The sequence below is a fragment of the Bacillus rossius genome, chromosome 1 (genome assembly GCF_032445375.1).
Source record: "Bacillus rossius redtenbacheri isolate Brsri chromosome 1, Brsri_v3, whole genome shotgun sequence".
Classification (NCBI taxonomy): domain Eukaryota; kingdom Metazoa; phylum Arthropoda; class Insecta; order Phasmatodea; family Bacillidae; genus Bacillus; species Bacillus rossius.
Window position 1 is genome coordinate 117561390 of NC_086330.1, and position 19979 is coordinate 117581368.

The 19979-nt window shown below is 38.8% G+C and overlaps 1 long non-coding RNA gene across 1 annotated transcript; it reads left to right on the forward strand.

The window, feature by feature from the left end:
• Window positions 1-14758: 14758 nt before the first annotated feature.
• On the forward strand, window positions 14759-15913 carry LOC134543036 (uncharacterized). Its single transcript, XR_010076879.1, has 2 exons — window positions 14759-15305; window positions 15430-15913. It is a non-coding gene; the product is annotated as an uncharacterized LOC134543036 (long non-coding RNA).
• Window positions 15914-19979: the final 4066 nt, after the last annotated feature.

A 19979-nucleotide genomic window follows, 5' to 3' on the forward strand; every position in this document is an offset into this window, starting at 1 on the left:
GGTGTACTCCTCTGTGTTAAACTTTGTCTCAGTGCTCTGAAGCCCCTTCCCAGGGGGCCAATCTGATATTTTGCTGGCTAATGTGGACATGGTCAGCCCGGTTGAAATTTCTCTCGCCTGCAGTCACGTCCCGAGTTTGTAATTTTAATTCCCTGCACGACCAAAACTGCATAGAGCAGCTTCTGGGCTGCAAGCTGCTACTTCTCAGAGAGCTGCTGAGAGAAGTAAGTCTGGTCACGAATACGTATTAGGTTCTCTCCTCGAAAAGCACGTCATGGACGCTTGTTCTCAGCGTCGTTGCACTTTTGCTCCCCCCCTCCTCTTTCGGTTCTAAGAATTCGCCTAAGGCCAATGACAGGTCAGAAACCCCAGCAGACAGCGACCGTCTCCCAGGATGCCTTGCATAAAAAAAATGTGGGTGCCAAGATGGACCACCCCGCGACACCTAGCGGCAAACTCGCTAACCACCCAGCCAACTTACCCTGTAGGCCGCCAGAGTGTAGCACTAGACTGCGCCCTTTAACCCTTGGTTTAAGTAGACGCCTTGGTCGAGTCGATTCTTTTTTATTTCAGACAGCCCCCAAAAGGTAGCACTAAAGTCGACGCAATGCTACCAGCTTCGAGACTTCAATCAGAGTTTTTTTTATGGCCCTCACTCGGGGAACTTCGGGACCTTTCGGTCCGGACTCCCAGTCCTCCCCTCCACCTTTGATTCAAGTTTTACTTTTAATTACGAGACGCGTTTCTCCGCGGGACACTTAGCGCCGCGACTGCAGACAGACCGTTTGATTATCGGCGAGTCGACGAGCCTCTGCAAGACTTCCATCCGGCCGCAACCGACTATGTAGTCACCTAAATGAGGGATGCTATCCCTATAATCTTTTTCAAGTAGTTTAGTCCGTCTGCGTAGTATAAAATGTAATAGTTATTTTTTATCTTTTAATTTTTTTTTTTGAAATTAGAAAACGACCGCGCCCAGCCGCGTATTCGCGGGATCCAGTTCCTGGCTGGCGACGCATCTGTGAATAGAAGTCAACTTCCCTTTCAGACAGGGTCGAAGTGCTGGAGAGACAAATTGCTCCCAGCTCGTGGTCCTGCACCTCCACTGCGGGTCACGTCAGAAGAAATGTTTCCGCGACCCAAGGTTATCTGTTGAAGACCCGGGTGGTAATGTAAAATCAACATCCCTCCCCCCCCCCCCACCTTCTAGCTACGAACTACATCAATTGAATGAATAGCCTACCAGCGAACAGTGCTTCCCTCAAGAATCTGTAAAATCGAGGAAACTCATATATATATGTAATTGTTGGGACATTCAAATTTGGTGCAATTTTTAAATTTTTGATTATGTAATAATTTTTGTTAAGGTGTAATATGTATTATTTTAAATAATCCTGGGGCGCCCCCATTTTAACTTTGTTAATTACTAAGATTTATATTGTCAGGTTTGAATAATATGAAAACAGAATTCATTATTTACATTTTTAAATAAAACAGGGAACCTATAGACCAAGCTACTTGTGTAGTGTTAATTTATTTATGATATACCTTCGTCCCTTAAACGATCCACCAGCTCCCCTGTTGCTTGTGTCAGGGAGATCCAAATTATCTTGTTCTCCACCTCGTGCCACCTCTGGTCAATAACTTAATTTTTCTTACTTTTTTTTACCCAGCAGTTTCCAAGGCTCCTTTTAATTAATTTAAAATAATCTAATTTTGAGGCACGAGGGGCGTTACAATTGGTAGCAGAGCATGGTTTGGTCTATAGGCATACCTAAATCGAGTAGGCATACCTAAAATTAAAAAATAATTATTTAAAAAAAATATTAATTAAATTTTGTGATAGCAATTTTTAATAATAACATTGTGAACTGATCGCTGGTACACCCTGTAGCAATGTTGCCCTTTCTATTTTAAAATTTATATTGAGTTTTACGTCCCACTGTGATTGTGTTTGCGCGCGGCCAGACACCGCGCGGCCCCGTCGGCGCTACGTCCGTGGAGGCAGCGTGCTTTATCAGGCGCGCGTGTCATTCTCCCTGTCATCACTTCACCCCACCCCTTCACGCCTCACCGGCTGGAGGAGACAATGTCATGTCGTTGACCCGTGTCCGGCAGCGTAACAATACGTTGTAATCTAGTTTGTTTCTCACGGCCGACAGTGCCCTGAGTTGTCTAAATTCCTCCCTTTATCTGTGTTTTGTTATAACACATCCGCCTGCAAACCAGGCCATCGTTGTGAAAAACAGATCAGCGAAGTCCTTTCGGACATTGTGGTATTTTTTGTCTCTCGGCGCCTTGCGCGCGCCGACATGTTATCTCTCCACATGGTAGGGCCGCCAACCGCGCGGAACCCCCTCTCCTCTCCCGTGTACTCCACCCACGTGCCACGTATTTTGTAAACAAACGACCCATGCTTTGTAGGTCCTAATAATATAATTTTTATGTCACAAAACAAGCACTATAAATAATCTATACTGCTTTAAATCTAGCAGCAAAGAATTTTCTAATCTAGGGTTACTAAAATATAACATAATAATTTTATATATACCTTATAATAATATTAACAATACAAATAATATGATAATATAAACCTTTTGTTTTAGCTAATGTTAAGAAACTTCCATTGTTTACATTTTCTAAGTATCTTAAAATTAACGATTAAGTATTTTAATAGTACATAAAATAAATTTATAAAGGGTCCATTCATTACGTAACATAAAATAAGAATATGCTCATAAGTAATTTTAACAAGTACTCTAATCCTATTGCATCGTTCACAAGCTACGTGAATATACTTCGACGTACCATTTTCATTGTGTTAGTACACACATCCATGTGCCTAGCTTTTGTTTAGATTTATTTCGTGATCACCCAACGAGAGGTGCAATCACTCATGCCTTTAAGGAAAGGTTACTGAATTAAATTGTTTATATATATATATATACGGGTTGAATCCCCAATACTTTTTACGCTAGCCATGAGGTGAGGAATTTATTGTAAGATAGAGTACTATATTTTTTTTAACGTCGAGTTTTCTATGAGCAAATTACCAATTAATCTAAGAATGCTAAGTAAAGGATAAATAATATTTTTGTAATTATGAATTTTGAGTAAACAATTTATTAACTTTTATATTTTTTTTGGAACTGTGTTAATTTCCTTTATAAGGTGGTGTACAGCTATGTATTTAAAACATCTAAAAAATTTTTCATTATCCATTTTTCATCCAAATTTGTTGATCTTGCGGGTTTCGAACCCGAACTAACTCAGGGGTGAAATTCCCTCGTAGGTGTCTCTGCTTCAGCCTGATGGTCTGATCAACCGTCAGAGCTTGAACATATTGAGCCTATGTGAGTTAAGAAATGTAGGTATCCGGGACCGAGGTGTGCTTCGCTTTTTAAGCAAGTATTAAATTCATCATTTCGTCTGATCCATCGTCAGATTGTGCAGAGCTATGACTCAATGCCTTCGACTTCTTATGGACAGCGAAACAATTATGTACAGGGGTTATATTCCCAATCTAGTTTGTAAGTTACGGGTTACCATACCCATTTACAGGGGTTACAGTCCCCATTAGTCACTGAGTGCTCAAGGACGCATTTCCCTTGTTTCGGCCTCAGTGCTTTTCGGCCTCCCTCATAGCGCCCATTTTGTGTTCCTACACGATATCCAAAATCTGAGATCAACGGGATGAATTTCATTTCGTTAATATAGCAAAGACATAAATAGTTGTAAGCATACAGGTACTTTAAGGTTAAGCTTTAAATTTAATATTTTTATTTATTAAATGATTTTAAGGATTTATTGTAAATATTCCAAACCAAGTTTAAATGGACCCTATTTAATTATCAACCTTGTGTTTGACTCAGGAAATGTTACAGTCAAAGGACATGGCATTGATTCGGCTTCTATTACAAGTAGTAGGGCAACAGACATATTTTTTTATCTTTTCTTTTAGCTCATTAATAATAATAAAATCAATCATATTAAAATATGTATTCCCCCAGAAATTAAGCAGCTACGAGGTGACTAGTCTCATTTTAATATTTATCAGTCTTTAATCACCGAGAAGGGTGAAATACTTTCAACCCCCAACGAGAGGTCCACTTAATTAATTTGGGTTTGTTTGAGCATCCCGTTTCTAGGCTAGCACATTCGAGGTAATTTGAGATATTTTAATTTTTAATTTTTACATACGTAAGTTCAGTCTTTAACAAGCTACTTGACGTAAATAGTTTTAATTGTTTTTTTACTCAGAAATACCTCTCTGATATTTTTTTGAATCTTCATGAATCTTGTTCCACGATTTCATATATTTAATTTCTGATTACGTTCCTTTTTTTTAATATTCATAATTCGTAAAGTAAGCAAGAATAATGTTTGTAGTGTTTTTTGTACTGATTTTGCGTTAATACTTGTACATGTTTATTTCTTTATTTTCCCTTGCACGTAAATGTTATGTACAGTGACGTACATAGAATCTGAGCACTGAAGCTGTCACATCTAGCCATTTTTCTTTTTTCTTTTGCATTCTACCCCAAAGTCATATTTCTTTTACATCGTTATCGATGAGATTTTTTTTTTTAAGTAAGAGCTACGTGACTTCCAGACGGCAAACTGGTTTCTTTTATGTGTTTTTCTAAAATAGGAGCTAGGTCAAGCTAGCCAACGAGCGGCGCAAAAGTTAGGGTCCTCTGAGCCAACGAGCCATGACCAGGTCCTCTGAGTGAAAAATCTCATGACCATTTTCGAGTGTTCTTTGGGTTACATTCCCACCACTCATCTTTGGACGGCCTATGTTCAAACCCCCTCTCAGGCAGTGCGAAGCCTATCAGCAGTCATGGAAGATCTAACCGCTCCATTATAATTTATCCCTTTTTGATTTATAATTGTTGGTTTATTGCATTTTACATTTCTTTAAATAATTTAAATTTGAGTGCGAAGAGTCGTTAATTTATCGTTTTGTTTGTAGAATACTTTTAAATAATAAATATTAGTTAATAATAAAAAAAACATCAGTGTGGTATGCGCTGAAATTTCTTAATTTATCGAATATTTAATTTTTTTAAATTCATGCTTTCCTACGGATTGTTGATCTTTTGGGGTTTTCATCCCCAATCATTTAAAATTCCGCCAAGGGAATAACACCCTTAGGCCCGATATCACTCTGGGACTGAGGCTCTGTTTCGCCTTCGAGCAAGCAGCAAATTCGACCGTCTTCTCCAGCGCCTGACTGTGCAGGGCTGAGTCCCAATGCCTTCGGCTTCTTATGGAAAGACTATTTTCAGGGGTACACAAATCCCCACCTTTCTTAACTGGCACCCGACGGACCAAGTCCGGTTCCGGCCCAGTGTTTTGGGCCCGCCTCACAGCGCCCATGTTTAGAGTTTTTGTCACGTGACACCATTCCCAACATCTGAGATCAACTTTCCTCATGACATAATTCACCGTTAAGGGTAATTAAATTAATTATAATACACCTTCGCATTGACCGTAATAATTTTTTTATAAGTAGTAGGATACAGGCGGACCTGGTACTAGTTCTACTGAGCAGTGTAAGTGTTGTTTTTTTTTTATTTTCCCTATATGCTCCGCATTCTAGCGGGGGAGTATGTGCCGTTAATTAGTAAATTCGACACGATATATTTTAAATTTTTATTATGATTTTAATTTTTTTTGTGTGGAAATTTGATTTGCTCTACTATAGTGTGGTTTTACTTTGTTAGTCTGGTGTACTACTCTGAGTTAAACTTTGTCTCAGTGCTCTGAAGCCCCTTCCCAGGGGGCCAATCTGATATTTTGCTGGCTAATGTGGACATGGTCAGCCCGGTTGAAATTTCTCTCGCCTGCAGTCACGTCCCGAGTTTGTAATTTTAATTCCCTGCACGACCAAAACTGCATAGAGCAGCTTCTGGGCTGCAAGCTGCTACTTCTCAGAGAGCTGCTGAGAGAAGTAAGTCTGGTCACGAATACGTATTAGGTTCTCTCCTCGAAAAGCACGTCATGGATGCTTCTTCTCAGCGTCGTTGCACTTTTGCTCCCCCCCTCCTCTTTCGGTTCTAAGAATTCGCCTAAGGCCAATGACAGGTCAGAAACCCCAGCAGACAGCGACCGTCTCCCAGGATGCCTTGCATAAAAAAAATGTGGGTGCCAAGATGGACCACCCCGCGAGACCTAGCGCCAAACTCGCTGACCACCCAGCCAACTTACCCTGTAGGCCGCCAGAGTGTAGCACTAGACTACGCCCTTTAACCCTTGGTTTAAGCAGACGCCTTGGGCGAGTCGATTCTTTTTTATTTCAGACAGCCCCCAACAGGTAGCGCTAAAGTCGACGCAATGCTACCAGCTTCGAGACTTCAATCAGAGTTTTTTTTTATGGCCCTCACTCGGGGAACTTCGGGACCTTTCGGTCTTCCAGTCCTCCCCTCCACTTTTGATTCAAGTTTTACTTTTAATTACGAGACGCGTTTCTCCGCGGGACACTTCGCGCCGCGACTGCAGACGGACCGTTTGATTATCGGCGAGTCGACGAGCCTCTGCAAGACTTCCATCCGGCCGCAACCGACTATGTAGTCACCTAAATGAGGGATGCTATCCCTATAATCTTTTTCAAGTAGTTTAGTCCGTCTGCGTAGTATAAAATGTAATAGTTATTTTTTATCTTTTAATTTTTTTTTTGAAATTAGAAAACGACCGCGCCCAGCCGCGTATTCGCGGGATCCAGTTCCTGGCTGGCGACGCATCTGTGAATAGAAGTCAACTTCCCTTTCAGACAGGGTCGAAGTGCTGGAGAGACAAATTGCTCCCAGCTCGTGGTCCTGCACCTCCACTGCGGGTCACGTCAGAAGAAATGTTTCCGCGACCCAAGGTTATCTGTTGAAGACCCGGGTGGTAATGTAAAATCAACATCCCTCCCCCCCCCCCACCTTCTAGCTACGAACTACATCAATTGAATGAATAGCCTACCAGCGAACAGTGCTTCCCTCAAGAATCTGTAAAATCGAGGAAACTCATATATATATGTAATTGTTGGGACATTCAAATTTGGTGCAATTTTTAAATTTTTGATTATGTAATAATTTTTGTTAAGGTGTAATATGTATTATTTTAAATAATCCTGGGGCGCCCCCATTTTAACTTTGTTAATTACTAAGATTTATATTGTCAGGTTTGAATAATATGAAAACAGAATTCATTATTTACATTTTTAAATAAAACAGGGAACCTATAGACCAAGCTACTTGTGTAGTGTTAATTTATTTATGATATACCTTCGTCCCTTAAACGATCCACCAGCTCCCCTGTTGCTTGTGTCAGGGAGATCCAAATTATCTTGTTCTCCACCTCGTGCCACCTCTGGTCAATAACTTAATTTTTCTTACTTTTTTTTACCCAGCAGTTTCCAAGGCTCCTTTTAATTAATTTAAAATAATCTAATTTTGAGGCACGAGGGGCGTTACAGCATCTTTACTGACTTTAACGACGAACTCGATGGAGGTTGTACCATGGACTGCGGGAACCTTGCCGTCAGCGTCGACGATGGTGGAGCAGATCCCGTTGGCAACGTCGATGTCAACACTGGAGGAGACTTCAACAGACGTGGTACCGCCAGCAGAAGAGACTTTATGCCGCTAGTGCTGGCTGCACAGGGAAACTCGGCGAATGCTGGTTCGCCATCAATGGAGACTTCAATGGATGCCGAATCGACAACAACTAACGAACATCGGCTGTTACTGCGACAAGATTTTCTCAAACAACAGCAATGCTCGACGACATGAGAATAGAGAATGTGCCAAGAACCTATATCGTAAAATGTTTGTTTGTGAGAAATGTCATAAGCAGTTTGCCAGAAAAGATAATATGAAAACGCACATGAAGGCATGCAAAGGTCCTGCTGTTCGGCAGAAAGTAAAGGTTTCGGCGCAACAACGATGCATTGATGTTCATAAGAGTATGCCTGGAGATGGTGCAACTGCGGCAACGTCAGTATCTGGATCGGGTCTGAAAGGTTCGTCTTCATCACCACGGTATCCTTGCAGCTACTGTGATACGTCGTTCGCATTTGCTCATGATGCACGAAGACATGAGCGGAGCAAATGCACGAAGAATCCATCTCGCATGAAGTTTCGATGTGATGAGTGTCATGAATGGTTTACTAGAATTGATAATTTGCGACGACATGCGAAAAACTGTAAAGGTGAAGTCCGTGTGCCTACTGCTGAACTACCTGTAGAAATTTCGACTCCTCGGTTTAGGTTGAAGGCTCGTGAGCGTACAAGCAAGAAAACCGATGTGCAGCAACCGATTGGTATGACGTCTGAACAGGAAAATAAACCTAAGACTGTGTTCGGCGCATTACAAGTGAATGATAATGGCTTCTACTTGGCGCAGTCTGCATTTCGTGGAACATTGAAGGACTACTATTATTTAAATACGTTAGGTGAGTCGAAAGACATTTGTAATTTTCTTGATGATATCAGAGAGGACATAATCAATCAGCTTACTGATGATGTAGCAACAAACGGACCTTTGAAATATAACTTGTGGTTGGACTGTATATATGGAAAGCCATATCCGTTCGATGACAAAGAGAAGAAGTGTGCATTCAAGACATCGGCTGCAGTAATTTACAGTTCTAACGATGTGAAGCAAACTGTTAAAAACGGTATCCAGAAACTCTGTCAAGAAGAGGTGGACTATGTCTGTAAAGGTTCTGGCTGGACTCTGTTTAGTATAAACCGATTGGAGCTAAGAATTAGTCATTTCACACCGCTGCGGAACTAAACGATTATAAGATTGCTGGCTTTCGTAAGTGATCCTGTAGTAGAATAGAAATTATGTAATAAATATTATGTTTGTAAAAGAACTTGTGGTGTTTAATTCCTCGAACCTGTTACTATTATGTTAAATTGATGTTATATTTAATTTTTTTGCATCGTCCTAGATCGTAGCAAGGACCTTAGTCGACCTAATCGATCAGTATATAGATTACAAATTTATTTAATGAATTTTGGAATTTTTCCCGAATTTCTAGCTAAATAATTATGGATTTTCAATATGGCGGCCGAATGACAAGATGGCGGGTGTCACAGTAATAAATGATTACTGCACTCTAGCGGATAAGAATTAAACTAACATGGCGTCAGCGCACTCTCGCCGACGATACACTGATGATGGCTTCCAGCAGACGAGGAAAAATGGCGGACATGACGACATACTACCTGATGATATATATGCTTTGAAAAAAAAGTGGTGGGAGTCAGTATGCCTGCAGCCACCGCGGGGGGAAAGATAGGATGCCATTTTTTTTTTGCACTCGTCGGGTTTGAACCGAGGACTCCGAGCTCCGTGTCGTAAATGTTTGTTTTTTAAATATTTTATTAAATTTTTTATTATTTAATATTTTTATAATTTTTAAATTTTTTTCATTAAAATCGGATAATAAATTTAAAGATGGCGGCCGTAACGAAAATTGCAAAGATGACATCATAATTCAAAATGGTGGATAACACAATGCCGGAATGTTCGAGAAAACGAAATGACGTCATCCAAGATGGTGGATCCAAGATGGCCGTCGGGGTCAAGGTCAAAGTTCAAGGTCACATCCTGATAGAGGCTTAACTGAGGCTTGAGTTAAGGATGCTTAAGCCTCTATCAGGACATTTCTAGCCACTGGGATTTTTAAGGACTAAAACGGGAAATTTTCCCTCGAAACGGGAATTTTTCCCTCGAAAACGGGAAATTTTTTCTTAAAACGGGAAATTTTGAGTCATTTTGAGTCATTTTTGAGGAATTTTGAGGAATTTTTGCCCCCGTGACGTCACAAATCCAAGATGGCGGACACCGGCACTGGCACCACATCCTGCATCCTGATCTAGTAGCCCCTATTATATACTACTTGTTAGTTCTTTAACATATTTAATTATAAATATAAAAAAAAGATTTAAAACAGATTTTTTTACAGTGTGAATTTACTCGATATTATTATTTAGTTACATAAAATATTTCGTTTATCATTTACTTAAATTTTACCAAATATTCATTAATTACAATTAAAATCGTTTTCGGGACTAACACGATTGTCGGAAAAGCACTGAAGCATCAAAAATAATGGCAGAAAAATACCATCAAAGACAATTTAGAACATCCCCGGAATGAAAATATCGATGAAATAAATAATTTCAGTTTCTTGAATGACAATATCACCGTGGTTTTTACGTCATAATACTTCGTCAGTTTTGATACAAATTGAATGTTATTTTAACCAACATTTAGTAGTGTGAATGTGTCTTTCACTAGATTTACTGTAACAACATATTAATGAATAATAGTATGCATGGATTTGTCTTACACGGTAGTATTGTATTATTCAGTCAGAAAACGTCGTATCGTAATCTCTTGTATTTGATGCTGAACTTTTTCCTTGGAATTTTCCCTTGGCAACTGCTTTCATTCTTGTGCTTCACTAATGTAGTCTGGATCTCTGCACCTTAGACTACGAATGTGCCTGGGATCAGCTATTTCAGGCAATACACAATCCAGATAAAACATTTTAGCCTTAGGGAGCGTTTCAATTGACCAAAATTGAAAATCTCGTTCCACAGAAATAAATTCTGTATCGAAATCACAAAATAAAACAAGAGTAGCATATTTTACACTACAAATGTTGAGTTGCCCCTGCAGCTGATACTAAAACGAGCTGTTCTTGTATTATACACCAAACACGTTCTATTGTCTTCTGAAAAAGAGTGCGTTGACCTTCAAACAGGTACCATCTTTATTCTCCCGTCTCCCATTCGTCAACAACAGGGGGCCGGCGCAGGGCGGGTCGAGAGAAAGCACTGGTTGCAAAAAGTTCCGAAAACTGCCGAAAGGTGTCTCCACAGTCCAGCGCGATTTTCCACACGTTGTCGCCGACATTACACGTCGCCTAAACTATGGTCACTACCATTGTACCTGAGGTCCGACTACAACAAACTAAAAGCTAATTAAAGTCAATCCTACAGCCGACAGAATGAAAGGATTTTAAATTATAATTGAAACGTGAATGCTTAAAAACTGGCAATTGAATATCACGTTATTTTGTAACAGCTAATTTATTAAAATTAAAATCTTAAATACACTAAATTAGTAATGATTACATATACAATTATGGTGTTAATCAAATCTCTCATGTTTGAAGATTTACCTACGATAGTTTTACCACTAAATTCTTTATATATTTTTTTAATTAGTGAGGAATGTTGAAAATTCCAGAAAACTAACAATAACTTTGATTTAAAAAAGAAAAATATATATAAACTATACACCAGAACGCTTAAAATCTTCTATTACAGCTGAATCATAAATAAATATGTTTTTTGACTATTATGCTGGTGCACCAATCCCCTTAAGAGTGAGAGACAGGCCGGAGACGGAAGGACGAAATGACAAAATCGAGGAGGAGCCACGGAAATCACGGAAAAGCTTCGCAAAAAGTTCAAGCATATCCTCATAGAGCGCATTGTCGTAGCTGGATAGCTGCTTCAATCAAGGAGGATTAGCTGCCGCCACTGTATCTGGCTAGAGTGGTTGGGGTTGGGTTGGGCCGTTATGACGAGCCAAACAGCGTGGCAAAAGGGAGGGGGGGGGGGGGGGAGCGATCTCGTCCTGTGACGTAGCTGGGATGTGTAAGGCGCAAGGAGTGTGTATGCGCGTCCGCTATTTTTGATTGTCAGTTGCTAGCGCGTGCAGTACATGCTCATGCGCATCAAAAAATCTGTCAAACTCAACTCGCCATAAATCAAAAACCATTTAGTCAAACGACGTCCAAATTTGTTAGTATAATTGTGAACTGTTTTGCCAACAATAATATCCGTTAATCTTCTTAATGTAAATAATTTCAATTAAATACATATATTAAACCTAGGAGGCCTTAAAAGACATAACCGTGACTTGATGTATCTGATTTTTCATTGCGAAGTATTTTAAAGAAAGAAAAGATAATTTTTCTGCATGCATAATATTGCTAAATTTATAAATAAAAATTGTATAAGTTTCAACATCTGTTCCAAAATGCTGTAATTTAAAACAAAAATATTGTTGAACACTTTTTAATAGTTAGGTCTTTTGTTGCAGCCGATTTGGATAGAATTTCAAAGAAAATATACATGTTATATGGCACGTCATCTTAAAAACGAAGATGCAAATATTGTAATTAGGTTTCAATTTGTATAATATTAATATATGTCTTCCAGGTAATGCAAAACACCTAACAATATTTGAATCGTTAAGTGCAGAATGTAAGTAAGCCACTTTATGCATTATCTTTTACAAAGTGAATTTACTAATTTTCCAATTAAATTTGTTTTTAGAGTGTTTATCATTATGCATTAGGAAACATCTATTAAAAAAAAAGTCAAAAGATATATTTCGAAGATAATATATATTAAAAGTTTGTATTGATATTACCAATTTTAATATTAATTAAATTATTGGTAACTAGTTGACACTGGATGATTCATTTATGTAACTATCTCGTGTGCATCTGTAAATAGATATAAAAAATACATTTCAGCAAAGACTACAGGCGTACGTAGATTTCAAAGTGGAAGTGATTTGAAGATTTTTACAAACTCCTGGATCATTTTAAAAACTTAATGTACCTACTTAATATTCCTATTACAGATTTAATACGTTCAAACGAATATGATATTTCTTATATTATGGGATTTATAGCGTATTTTCGGGTTTTCGAAAAACCTTCCTCAATTCTACCATTTTAGTCAGATATTGCCTATTAACGAACTTGATCGAGATTTTCTACTTTCAGAATTTATTTATCAGTTTAGAAGTGATTGGTAAAAAATTGCGGCAGTTATCGTGTCCACAAATTGTATTTTCGGTCTATGGACCATGATACGAAAAACTATATAAAAATTTCCCATAATTCGCACCGTGGGTAGTATTTACTTGAAATTTACCTAATAACAATCAGTGTAAATCGTGTCAGTAGTAATAAATATGCTGTGAAAGAAATTTCGTAAAAAGTTTCGTATAGAATAAGGAATAAAAGTAATGCTTACTACATAAAATATAAAAATTCATTCTAAAGGTAAAATTGTTTATTCGTCTAGCTCTGCAAATTATGTGTAAACAGTTTTGGGGGAGCATTGTTTACATCCTATTTTAAAATAATAATAATATTACTCAAAATAAATTATTAAAATTTTACGTTTGTTTCGTTTTCCATGAAATCTTAAAACATCGAAAAATGCTCATTAGAAAAAAAGAATGGGAGGAAAGTATTTTCAGTACATAGTTGTAAGTTTGTATTGTAAAAGTAAATACAAAATATTTAACATCAAAAAAACTAACAGCACAAGAATTCTGTGAAAGTAACTTAGTCAAGAAAAATAATTTATTAAACACAGACGAACACAGTAAACATACAGTGAGACAGATTGGATGCAGGCAGACAGAAAAAGTGGACAACACTGCAAACACATAAACACAACGATGAAAAAATCAAATACTATGGACAACACAACGACGATAGCACTAACAAACAAAGAAGTTTTTCAATGACAGTAGTTGCGACGTTTCGGGAATTGGCATCTGTTCCCGCCGTCAGGCACAAACAGACTGTTTGTGCCTGATGTCATTGAAAAACTTCTGTGTTCGTTAGTGCTGTCGTCGTTGTGTTATTCAAAGAATTTTTTTTATTTTCATTGTTGTGTTTATGTGTTTGCTGCATTGTCCAGTTTTTCTGTCTGCTTGCATCCAATATGTCTCACAGTATGTTCACTGTGTTCGTCTGTGATTAATACATTATTTTTCTTGACTAAGTTCCTTTCACGGAATTCTTGTGCTGTCTAGTTTTTTTGAGGTTAAATATTTGGTCTGTGATGTTTTCGTTGTATTGTCCATGTTTATTTTTATTTTCCTTGCTGCTTTAGACTGTGTTCGAATATATCTGACTCGGTCTTGTTTTTCTTTGGAAATTATTTTTTCTGTTTTTAATAGTTTATTTATTTATTTGGTTTTCAAATGTTTTTACATGACAAACAGTTCAAAACAGAAATGGCGTATGTCCAAAATAATTCACTTAATCATGGTTGTTATAGTAGTATTACAACCAGGCACTATAAGACACTCACATTGTGCCGTGTATTAAGTATTTAGGCACGTTTTATTTAAAAATTTTGTAATCTTAAATATTTTTGGAAATATTATTTTTTTTTCTCTCATCTTATTTTCTTTACGGCCAGGCCCTCAGCCTCTGTTCTCAGAGGCGAGCTGATTTTCTTTCCCAGCCTCATGCTAGGCTAGCATTCTGGCTAATATTTCTCCCGCCTCCAGGCACGTCGGAGCCGGTAACGTTATTTCTTCGCGGGTCTCCTTTTGCTAAGAGCAGCTTGTGAAGCAGTGCTGAGCCCTGCTAACTCTGTCACGAATCGGTATAAGGTTCACTAGCAGCAAGACACGACAGGAGGATCCCGTGGGCCTTGTGTCCCACAAACCATGCGTTTTTTGAAGCCACCCCCCGCCTGCTCTCCCACCCTCTCTTCTCAGAAGTGGCTAGGAGCGACGACCGCTCGAGTGCGTTAACCGAATTCAAGGCCATCTCAGGCTTGGCAGCCGCAGTTACTATTCTGCACCTTAACGACACCTAGCGACGGCTGTGGTAACTAATGCCACTGGTGAGGCGTCGGCAGCGCCGACACTACCGCGCTCGCGCGGAGGTAACCACAACCTCTCTCCCCTCCTTATGTCTCAGGCCGCTAGGTGGCACCACTGGTTACTCCATTACGCCCTAGCTTGACACTCTCGTCGGTCACAAGTTGATTTATTAGTACTTCCTCTCGCCACCAAAAGATAGCGCCTCAGTCGCGCAGTCACTCCAGTAAGATCTAATTTTTTTTATGCCGGACACCTTCGGGTGGACTCGGTAATTTTCGGCTCAGAGCCTACCCCCCTCCCATTCTCTAGAGACCCCGCGCTTATGATATCCTGGTGAGATCCCGCTCTGGACTTACTTCGGTGCGCGCCTCCTGACTGACTGGTACCGTTTGTATCTGCGATCTTCTGCGAATCATCGACATCGTATATTATGTAGTCTTCTCAGACTAAAGGGATGGAGTCCCTAGCTAAAATTATTAACCAGTCAGTAGTTTAGTTGAAAGTAGAGAAACTTAGTATTTTTATATAAATTATTTTTTTTTAATTAATCATGATGACTTCCGTGGCTACCGCGAATCGTGGTTCGAGTTTGCAGAGACGAGACGCCCTCTCCTGAGCGCCAGGACCAACACCCTGTTTTGGTAAGTCTTGACGTCATTCCCCCCCCCCCCCCCCTTTTAATTTCCCTCTATTGGCCTTTTGCGCCATTTAAGTAGACTGTCTGGAAACAGGTCTAATTCTTTGGAATTTGGACTTTTGTTTCAGACAGGGTTCCAAGTTTGGGGCAACCAAAATCCTCTGCCAGAACCTCTGGAGTCGGTTCCTGCGCAGAATCCAACATCATTAGGCCTACTACCTTGATCACCGTCTACCTACAGCCCCGGGTGATACCCGCATAATTCTATCTTTTTATTCACGAACCCAAGATTAGTGTAACCCAGTTAAGACAGCGGACAGTAAAAGGCAGTTCGAGGAGAAGAAATTTATATTATGTTTTGGAAGGACTATATGTACAATCTTTAAAGTTACTAATGTTAATTTCATTCTTGTTTTTAAATATTTTAATTCTTGTTATACATTAAGGGCCGGTCCTATCGTAAATAACGTTAAGGAATATCATATAATAAGTGTAATTGTGAGTTATGTAAATAAGATCACTTATCAATGAAAAACAGTCTTTACTAAGGAAAATTTAATCTATCAAAAAAAAGAACAATGATTAATAAAATAAGGAAGTCTATAGACGTAACAGTTGTTTTTATTTATTTAATATATGATAACGATCCTTTTACTCCCAAGTATTTGTAGGGAGTCCCTAAATTTTCTTTGTTTACTTCTAGTGTCGCCTCTGTTGTTGACTTTTATAGTTATTAATTGAGGGCCTCAGTAATCAAAGCTTCCAAATCTTTTAACCTTATTATTTAATTATTCTTTAAGACACTAGGGGTATTACAAATTGGTAGCAGAGCGTGGTTACGTCTATAGGCACACCTAATTTGAAAGGTCATACCTAAAATTAAAATTAAAAAAAAAAAAAAATTGAATAAAAAAATTTTTTATATTTTTTTGTCACTTGGAATCTTTTTGTAGTAAGTAATTTGTGAACTGTCCGCTGATACACGTAGTAGCTAAATTGACCCTTGAATTTTAAAATTATCATAAGTTTTGTGTGTTTACATCTGGGCGCGAGCCGAGAGGCAGCTGGCTGGCTGCCCACCCACGCGACTCAGGCCGCGCGCGTGGCTTATCAACAGAGACGTGTCCGCTGGACAAGATACTCCCTCCCTCCCACACCCCTAGTTAAAGGCGCTGCGCGCCAAGGTCAGTCCTGCCGGCTGACGTGACGTTCATTGTAGGTACCCCGTTGTGCAAGCTAACCTGACAGCTTGTTACACCCGAGTACACTATTCATTTCCCGACGCGCGTAATAATAATAATAATAAATTATGAAGGCACATACTTCCCACGCAAAAAAGCAATTGTTTTAATCATAAGCTATATTTAATTGTATCTTCATTTTTTGAGCATATAATGTTTAAATGCTGTGTTATATATATATCTATACATAATTATATTTAACATTTTAAGAAAAACCTCATGTGTAGTTTCATAACATTTAAAAGGGGTATAGACAGTAATTTATAAACCTTCTAATTTTAATACTACTTTACGCCGATCATTTAATATTAGAATTAAGGTAAGCATAGTTACGCTATTTACTAGTGTACCAAGTAGGTTTTACTAGACATTATTCATAACATATAAAGATTTAAAATTTACGAGAAGTTTATCTTGCAAATTTATCTAAGGTCAGAGACAATTTTAATGACTATAATAAGAAATATAAATTTATCGTATTCTATACATACATGTTTATAGTCAATTTAATTTTAAAAGTAATGTATGCATTGATGCTATTGATTATTGTTTATTACTTTTCCAAGATTTGCATCCATCCATGTGCCTAGCTTTTGTTTAGATTTAATTCCTGAGTACCCAATGAAAGGTGTATTCATTTTAGCCTTCGACGAAAGGTTCCTAAATTAAGTTATTATGGTGTAGGTTAATTAACCGTTTTTTTTATAAGCTAGTACGGAGGATATGATTGCCTAGGATTTTAAGTAAGTCCATTTATTTACATTGACTATTTTAACCAGTAACTGAACTGCATATTCATAGTTTCTCAGACTGTATTGAGTGTTAACTAATTTTGTGTTATTGTTTCAATAAGATTTCTAATTTGTTTTATTTTCATGAAGAATTAATTTTTGTTTCACTGCACAGCTACGTAAATAGAATTTGAGCACAGTAGCTGATACATTTGTGCATCTAGTATTTAAAGTTTTTTTTAATTCTCTTAATTGTCTTGCTCACTCACTCCAAAATTAGTAGCTATTTTACATCATTATGATAATATTATTATACTTGGTTTTGCAACTGTGACTTCCAAGGTGGCATTAAGGTTTAGTTTTTGTGTATTTCTAAAGTCGAACTAGGTCACGCTCGCCACAGTGCAGCACTATATTCAGGCGTTAAATCGCGAGAGGTCCTCTGAGCCAATGAGCCAAGACCTGGTCCTCTGAGTGAAATATCTCATGACCGTTTTCGAGTGTTCTTTGGGTTCCATTCCCACCACTCATCTTTGGACGGCCTATGTTCAAACCCCCTCTCAGGCAGTGTGAACTTTTGTGCCCGCCATGGAAGATCCGACGGCGAAATTAATTAAGTTAAATTTACTTATGTTTATTACGATTATAATATTAGATGTTACGATTTTAAATATATGTGTATTAATTAAATTTGAGTGCGATGATTAATATTAATTATTATTTTATTATGACTACAATTAATAACTGGAGAACTGAACTTTTAAAATATAGTTTATCAAATAAAATATTTTTCAGAATCTAAATATTATAGTTTTTACACAGTCTGTATTTGTTTTAATCTGTTTTCTAAATTCATCTAAATTGGTTGATCTTTCGGGCTTCGAACCCGATCTAACTCAGGGTGAAATTCCCTCGTAGGTATCTTTGCTTCAGCCTGTTGGTCTGATCAACCATCAGAGCTTGAACATATTGATCCTATGTAAGTTAACAAGTGTAGTTTTCGGGACTGAGGTGTACTTAGCTTTTTGAGCAAGTATAAAATTATATAATTTAGTTTGATCCATCGTCAGAGTGTGCCGGGCTTGGACCCATGCCTTCGACTTCTTATGGACAAACGAATATGTACAGGGGTTTTCATTCCCATTTAGTTTGTAAGTTACGGGTCACCATACCCATATACAGGGGTTCCAATCCCCATATGTAGCTGAGTGCTCAAGGACGCATTTCCCTTGTTTTGGCCTCAGTAATTTCGGCTTTCCCTCACAGTGCCCACTTGTGAAGCTACATGATGTCCAACATCTGAGATCGACGTAATTCAATATTTACTTTATTAACTAATTATGTGTGATCATTATATATAATTTTAGATTGATCAATGCTAAATATTAAAATTTTATTTTGAGTCTCTTGACATAACAATATTTGAAACTTACTTTATTAATAGTGCACCCACAATAATTATCTATAATTATAAAATTTCTTTAGTATAAGAATTTTTCTAATAAAAAGGTTAAAGTGACCCCACTAGTAATTGAGATTATCTGTAAGGTATTACCACCTACATTAACAAAAACGTTTATTCATTTGCCTCTATCTCGACCCGACTACCTCTCTTAACTCAACGCGACTGCAGGTGCCGACGCGCCACAGCCGTGCGTCAAATGTTAGTAGTAGGATACAGGCGAACCTGGTAACTCGTCCTACTGAAGTTTTGGTTTTGTTTGCTTTCCCCTAAGCTCCGCTTTAACGCGGGGGAGTATGTGCCGTGTATTAAGTATTTAGGCACGTTTTATTTAAAAATTTTGTAATCTTAAATATTTTTGGAAATATTATTTTTTTTTCTCTCATCTTATTTTCTTTACGGCCAGGCCCTCAGCCTCTGTTCTCAGAGGCGAGCTGATTTTCTTTCCCAGCCTCATGCTAGGCTAGCATTCTGGCTAATATTTCTCCCGCCTCCAGGCACGTCGGAGCCGGTAACGTTATTTCTTCGCGGGTCTCCTTTTGCTAAGAGCAGCTTGTGAAGCAGTGCTGAGCCCTGCTAACTCTGTCACGAATCGGTATAAGGTTCACTAGCAGCAAGACACGACAGGAGGATCCCGTGGGCCTTGTGTCCCACAAACCATGCGTTTTTTGAAGCCACCCCCCGCCTGCTCTCCCACCCTCTCTTCTCAGAAGTGGCTAGGAGCGACGACCGCTCGAGTGCGTTAACCGAATTCAAGGCCATCTCAGGCTTGGCAGCCGCAGTTACGATTCTGCACCTTAACGACACCTAGCGACGGCTGTGGTAACTAATGCCACTGGTGAGGCGTCGGCAGCGCCGACACTACCGCGCTCGCGCGGAGGTAACGACAACCTCTCTCCCCTCCTTATGTCTCAGGCCGCTAGGTGGCACCACTGGTTACTCCATTACGCCCTAGCTTGACACTCTCGTCGGTCACAAGTTGATTTATTAGTACTTCCTCTCGCCACCAAAAGATAGCGCCTCAGTCGCGCAGTCACTCCAGTAAGATCTAATTTTTTTTATGCCGGACACCTTCGGGTGGACTCGGTAATTTTCGGCTCAGAGCCTACCCCCCTCCCATTCTCTAGAGACCCCGCGCTTATGATATCCTGGTGAGATCCCGCTCTGGACTTACTTCGGTGCGCGCCTCCTGACTGACTGGTACCGTTTGTATCTGCGATCTTCTGCGAATCATCGACATCGTA